Source organism: Muntiacus reevesi, chromosome 10, assembly GCF_963930625.1.
Source record: "Muntiacus reevesi chromosome 10, mMunRee1.1, whole genome shotgun sequence".
Lineage (NCBI taxonomy): Eukaryota > Metazoa > Chordata > Mammalia > Artiodactyla > Cervidae > Muntiacus > Muntiacus reevesi.
Window position 1 is genome coordinate 7,042,723 of NC_089258.1, and position 7,418 is coordinate 7,050,140.

The window sequence follows — 7,418 nt, forward strand, 5'->3', positions numbered from 1 at the left end:
ACAGTGTAAATGCTGCAATTCAGTAAATCCTATGATGAATTTCAAAAATGGACCGGAAGTGGTCTCAGCTCCCACACCATAGGCAGAAAGGACTTCCAGGAGCAGAGTTGCATAATTGACCTGCTTTCCCCCACCCACTTTAAGCCCCATACAGGTGCATGTCTCCCACACACCATACTGGAGGCCCAAGGAATCACCTGCATACTTCAAGGTGGCCCTGGAGCCTCCTAAAGTTGCAGCCTCAGAAGGAAAATTATCCAAATCCCCCAAAACCACCGACACTAATTTCCCTGGCTGCTTTAGTCTCTGTTGCACCAACACTCCTCCAAGCATGCTACAGTCCACAGGGTTGCAAAGAGTCGGACGTGACTTAGCAACTGAGCAACAACTTTCCTCCATATCCCAAGACATCAGAATCCTTATTATTCCCAAAGTTCTGAAATGGGCCATTTCTGTGGTTATGTGTAGCTTCATTTCCTGGTACCAGGTTGCATCTTATTTAGAGTCTTTTGGCTGCAAATTAACAGGAAACTACTCCAAATTACCTTAGGCAAAAACAGGAAGTTCATTCAAGTTTACCAGGCTATCACAGAGAAACTAACACAAAAGAACAGCTGGACTGGAACTAGGAACTAGGAACCCGACAGAATCCGGGCAACCAGTTTCTCTCCCCCTCTCCCTCTGTCTCTTGGCCTCTCTCCTTCTTTCTGGATGTTGATGCCCTTCCCACTTCTCATCATGCAGTCACTCCTGTCCACATCTGCATTCACCTACATTCATCTACGTGGCTATTTCCTTCCATCTCCATGACAGATTCTCTCTGCTTTGTGAGCCCTGGCCATCTCATGTTTCTTGGGGTGACAGAGAGACAGACGAGCTGCCTTTCAATCCCCATTTCAAATGTCTAGGGAAAAGAATCCACCTGGCCCAGTTTCACTGAGGTGTGCGTGTCTGAGGTCAAGGATTTGGGCCAGGGGCTGGGTTTCATTCCGTGAATCTGCAGGGAGTAAGGGTTCTGTTCTCAGAGTGTGGCATCGTGGATAGTGCAGCAGACATCCCATACGGTACCGCTCCAGGGCCTGTGGCTCATAATAAAAGAGCAGTATTGTGTTCGCTGCAAAAATGTCCTTGAACAATAGCTAACTGCCAGTACCAAAATGCTTGAATCAGGACAGGTAAAAAAGAGAAATGCTGAGGACGAGAAGAATATTTGCCTTTCTGCGTAGCTTGGCCTGTAGCACTAGAGCCAGCTCCATCCCCAGTGCAGAATTCCTGGGGGGAGCAAGGGTAGAATCCCTAGTAAGATTCCTCCTCTGACTGATATCAGAGCAGGGAGCTAAGAAGTGATGCTTCAGGGACTTCCCTGGTGGTCCAGCAGCTAAGACTCCAAGCTCCCAATGCAGGTTTTATCCAGCCTGGGTTCTATCCCTGGTCAGGGAATGAGATCCCACATGCTGCAACAAAGACTTCACACGCCACAACTAAAGATCCTGCAACAAAGATCAAAGATCCCATGTGCTACAACTAAGATCCAGCATGGTCAAATAAATCAATCAATATTTAAAAAGAATAACTGAAAAGAAGTGATGCTTAAACACAGGGTGTCAGAAGGTTTGGGGCCCGGGAGATGAGGGGAACACCTGACCCCTCAGTCAAGGTCACAGCTAGCCCAGTTGCCCAGTTCTGCTTGCCGCATGTTTCTGCATGTAGATAGAATCAGGAAGCTAGTATTGCCTCTGGGCTCATCCTGATATGTTCCCTCCTTGCTCCACTCAGGAGCGTAAGAGAAGAGTGGCGTGGGTGCTAATTTGCTTCAGTGGTGACAGACTCTTCGCGACCCTGTGGACTGTAGCCCACAAAACTCCTTTGTCCATGGGATTCTCCAGGCAAGAATACTGGAGTGGGCTGCAATTTCCTCCTCCAGGGGATCTTCCCGACCCAGGGATCGAACCCATATCTCTTGCTTCTCCTGCATTGACAGGCGGATTCTTTACCACTGTGCCACCTAGGAAACCCTTAAGGTACTGTAGGGACTGGGAATAGGGTAAGAGCTGAATAGGAAGAAATACACGTAGTCCCGCCACAACGACAAAAAGCCCTGGAGACTCTCATTCACCATATAGTTTAGCGTCTGCCTCATTCTGTCCAAAGGCTTCAAACCTATTTTAGATTGAAGAAAAGGCCAAATTCAAGCAGTCTTGAAGACATATTAGCCCATGAAAAATCTATTTATGTCCCCAAATCCAAGGAAATTAGGAACAGCCATAAGTGGAACGCCAATAGCATTTTCATACTGTAGTAAAATAAATAAGACATCAAAGGAAAACTGCAACAGATAAATTGAAGGAGGGGCGCAGCGGGAGGAGGCACAGAGATGTGGAGCTAATTGGAATCCACAGTCAAAAGTTTACACTTCTGCATGTTTGCCCTCTAGAAAGAATGAATATTGGTTTGCTCCTTAGAAGGAAATGATTCACATTTTAAACTGATTTTCTTATTTTTCAGAAAGAAACTGGCTTTTTCTTATCTACACAGGTTTCTTTCTTGAACTATCACATGTTACTTCAATTATATGAAACTCCAGGAAGGACTAGTCTCATCTGAAGGGATAGAAGACAGATGAAAGGGTATGCGGGGCTGGGTGGGGGTGTGAGGACTCTCTGGGGGAGGGACCCAGGAGAACTTTGGGGTGATGGAAATCTTCCCTATCTTGACTGTGGTAGTGATTGCATGAGTTTAAATGTTTGTCAAAGCTTATCAAATTTCATACAAGTTTATTTTATTGTTGGTAACTTATAGGTCAATAAAGTTGATTTAAAAAAAAAAAAAACCGCTATGGGGTGACAAATACCATATCGCTTTCATGAGAATCTAAAAAAGTATATACAAATGAATTTATTTACAAAACAGAAACAGAGTCACAGATGTAGAAAAGAAATTTATAGTTACCAAAGGGAAAACATAGAGGGGAGGGATAAATTAGGAGCTTGAGAATAACATATACACATTACGATATTTAAAGTAGCTAATCAACAATGACCTATTGTATAGCACAGGAAACTCTACTCAATATTCTGTAACAATCTATATGGGAAAAGAATCTGAAAAATTACTGTCTAATGTTCAAAAAATATCCCAAGTCATCTCTGGGTTCACCATCTGTGACCGTCCTCAGCTGATGGGCGTGCTCTCTGTACCTGGGGAGAGGCCTGCTAGTAGCAAGCCCAGTGAGAGCTGTCCGTAGGGGAAGGAGGCCTCAGGTCACGGTGAGCATGACATCATCCTGACTGCTGAGGCTCTGAGACTCCAGTGATGCCCTCAGTTCCCCCAGCAACTGCATAGGGCAGGTCCTTCAGGGACCATGAGTAGCTGCAGTTCTCTAAGTAATGAGCACCATAACTTTGGAAGTCAGGTCGTTATTGTCATCCTTTCCTCGTAGGGAGAACAACCTCACTGGATTGGGGACCAGGGGAAAGAGAAAGAGGGGAAACCTGCTCTTGATTGTACTTGACCCTCCTTTACAATCACCAGTGGCTCCCCAGAACCTACAGAAAAGAGTCCAGACCTCTCTGTGGGTCCCTGAGTCTTCCATGGGAACCATTCTCCCCTCCTGCCCTCCATATCTACCATACACAGACCCATGCTACATGTGGACCACCTTTCAAGATGCAACAAAACCCAGTTGGTTGGCCAAAGATGTGCCGTGCTGTGCTAAGCTGCTTCAGTCATGTCTGACTCTCTGTGACCCCATGGACTGTAGCCCGCCAGGCTCCTCTGTCCATGGGATTCTCCAGGCAAGAATACTAGAGTTTGCTGCCATGCCCTCTTCCAGGGGATCTTCCCAACCCAGGGATTGAACCTGAATCTCTTACACCTCCTGCATTAGCAGGCAGGGTCTTTACCACTAGGGCCACCTGGTCGACTAAAAATTATGTAAGATATTTTTAAAGTGTTCAAAGAATTTCTTTCAATAATGACTGATTCTTTAAACTTTCCAGAAGCATGCTATATAAACTATTTCATGGCACAGAAAAAAACAAGAAAGCTGTCCAATTGCGCTATGAGAAGAGCTGAACCCTGAAACAAAAGCTTGACAAACATAGTATATTACAAGAAAACCATGTACCTATATACACCCACTAATGCACCTATGAAAAAAACACTCAAGAAAATATTGTCAAGTTGAATTAAAGGTCTTGCACATGGGTCAGAAAAAAAAGCAAACATCCTGATATAAAAATGGGTAAAGAAGACAGAGAATGCAGAAAAGAAATATAAGGGGGCACTGAATACATGAAAACATGGTCAATATCACTAGTAATGAAAAAGATTAATTTTGAAAAATATTCATGTGCTATCTATCATTTTGTACTGGTTTGTTTAGGATGTGGAAAATTGAACACTCTTGTAGACTATCTGCGACATTTCTGGAGAGCAATCTGGGAACACGCACTTTAATCTTTGACACAGGAATTTCACTCTTAGGAATTTATCTTAAGGAATTAATTGGACAATGTATATCAATGGACATGAATTTGAGCAAACTCTGGGAGACAGTGAAGGACAGGGAAGCCGGGTGTGCTGCAGTCCATGGGGTCACAAGGAGTTGAACACGACTTAGCTTCTGAACAATAACAAAATATACAGAGTATATACAGTAGTGTTTGTGACAGTATTATTTTCAGTTGTGATCAGGGCACTTTTAAAATAAATTATGATATGCCCATACAATACTTAACGGGACACCTATGGAATGTCCATTTAGTTGAAAAGTTTTGCAGCCATTAAGTACTATTCATTTGAAGATAATTATTTACAGCAAATAAATTTAAAATGCTACAAAAATTATAGTGGGAGTTAATTTCCATAAAAATCCTACACTTTTGAGTTTAAAAATATAGGAAGAACCTGCATCAAAAAACTTATTATTATTAACTCTAGGTGGTGGAATTCAAGTAATTCTTTTCACAATTTTTTCACTGAACATACATTACTTTTATACCTTAAAAAATGGTATCTATGCCTACATCTACAAAAGGTTTCCCTGGTGGCTCAGACAGTAAAGAATCCGCCTGCAGTGCGGGAGACCTGGGTTTGATTCCTGGGTTGAGAAGATCCCCTGGAGAAGGATATGGCAACCCACTCCAGTATTCTCGCCTGGAGAATCCCACGGAGAGAGGAGCCTGGCGGGCTACAGCTCATGGGGTCGCAAAGAGTCGGACACGACTGAGTGATTAAGCATAGCCCGTATCTACAAAACCTAGCATCTGCTCTTATTCAGTTTATTTCCAACTCCATCTCCTTACTCGGTTGGCAAAGAGAAACCAGAAAAGGTGACGGGCTCTGCTTTTGCTTGCCTCTATGGCTTAGGAAGAGTTAATTAATTCGTAATTAATTCCTTTGCCTAGGAGGAAATGCTGGCTTCAGATTGGCTAGTGGTGACATCATGCCGGGAGCAGGAACCAATAGTAGCACCCCTGCCTATAAAGTGTCCTTAAGACCCGGATGCCTTAAAGAGGCGTCTGGACCAGCTAGTGAGCTGACATTTCCACCTGAGTCGTGGGCGGCTGAGTGCTGTGCCCCGACCTGGGGATCTGGCTGCCCCCCGCCCCCAGGCTGGGCCTAGACACGCGCCGGCCTAGCGTCTCCCCTGAGTCTGCGGGGCTGGCCCTTGTGCAGCAGCTCTTTGAAGGGCTCTGGCTTCCTCCCCCAGCCACTCTATGCACAGCTTCACCACTTTTTTTCCCGGACACCTCTGCTGCTTGCTTTTTCAGCAGACGGCTGAAAACAATAGAAGGTTCAGGAGTCAATGTGACTGCTTCCGCTTGTGCTCATATTGTCACTCCTCTCTGTGAGGACCGAATTCAGCTTCGGATGATTCCTGCCCCTCGTCAGTTCAGGCAATGCCCTCCTAGCCTCGCAGTTCGGAAAATAAAACCCGGCATCATTTTACAGCCACCTGTAACAGGCTCTGATTTTCATAACGTTACATTTTTCTGATTTTCTTTTTAGAAAACAGAGGAGGAAAACAGAAGTTAAGGGTGGACACCAGCCAGAGTTACCCATGGTTAACAATATCAGTCACTTTAGAAAGATGACAGATTTGCAAATTTGGAATTGCACTGATTATACTTTGTCCTCTCTCCTCTGGCTTTTCTCATGTAAGCATTTCCTCATATCTTTCAATATTCTTAGTGGTTTGATTTTGTTTTTTTGTTTGTTTGTTTTAGTGGCATCGCAGTTTTCCAGCAAACAGAATAATTTAACTATACCCCTATTCTTACATATTTAGATTATTTCCAACTGTTCCCTATTTTAAATCTGTGATGAATGAGGGATCTTTTGTACATAATTTCTGGACCCAATATCAGAAGTTTTCTTCTAGATGCAATCTTAGTGATAGGATTATCTTAAAGACTTCTCACCACATATATTTTGGTTAAGCTTTCTTTCTACTTATTCCAAATTAAATTTAAATCACTTCAATTTTGAAACCAAACCTTAGTTATTTTGATTTATGACTGATCAGTCTAGTCAAATTTTTAAAAGCTTTTTTCATTAAAGTTTCTAAATCTGTTTAAAATTCAATTCAAGGTAGTTCTATATTTTAGTTGATTTTGTGATTGGAATCTTATTTCTATCATATTTTCCAGCTGGATATTGCTGGCATAAAAATTTGTTGATTTTTATAAACTAATGTCATTTGAATTTCCTTTACCAAATCTATTAGTTCTGCTTTCAGTTGATTTTCTTGGGTTTATAGGCAAATATTATAGCAGTAAATTTGTAATATACGTCTAACAACTTACCTTATATACTTTGATGCTTTTATCAGTATGAAATATTCTTTTAAATTCCACTTGGTCCTTTCCACCTCATTAGAGCCCCAAAGCCCAATGGCAGAAGCTTTGTAATGTCTGGTTCACACAGTACAGACAGAGAGATAGGGGAAGATAAAGTAGCTTTTGATGTCTCCTGAGTGGACATTTCAAGAAGCAAAGTCTGGGTGGGAGCTAAAACTCAAGCTCCTCTGCTTTATAATTTGGGATCATCCCTCCTAATTTCTGCCAACAGACTGGTCACCCATTGCTTCTTGCAGATCATGTACATTTTCATCTCTTCTCTGCTTTCCCTGATATTGGGAGAAGCTGTGCCAGGGGCTGCAGGTCAACTGAAGCCAATGAATTCTTTTTCACCTTCCCTTTATCTGATTTTCTGGGTCTTGTGATGCTGTGGCTTTCTCCACCTTTAACATGATTAATTTGCTTTGGCCACACCACCATGCCCTGCTTCTGCTTCTCTATTCCCTCATGTCTCTAACCTGGAATCCTCAGCCCACCTCCAACGTGTCAGTGCCCCCAGGCCTCTGTCTCTGCTCCTTTTATTCCAGATACTCTCTACACAAGGGCTTGGACTCC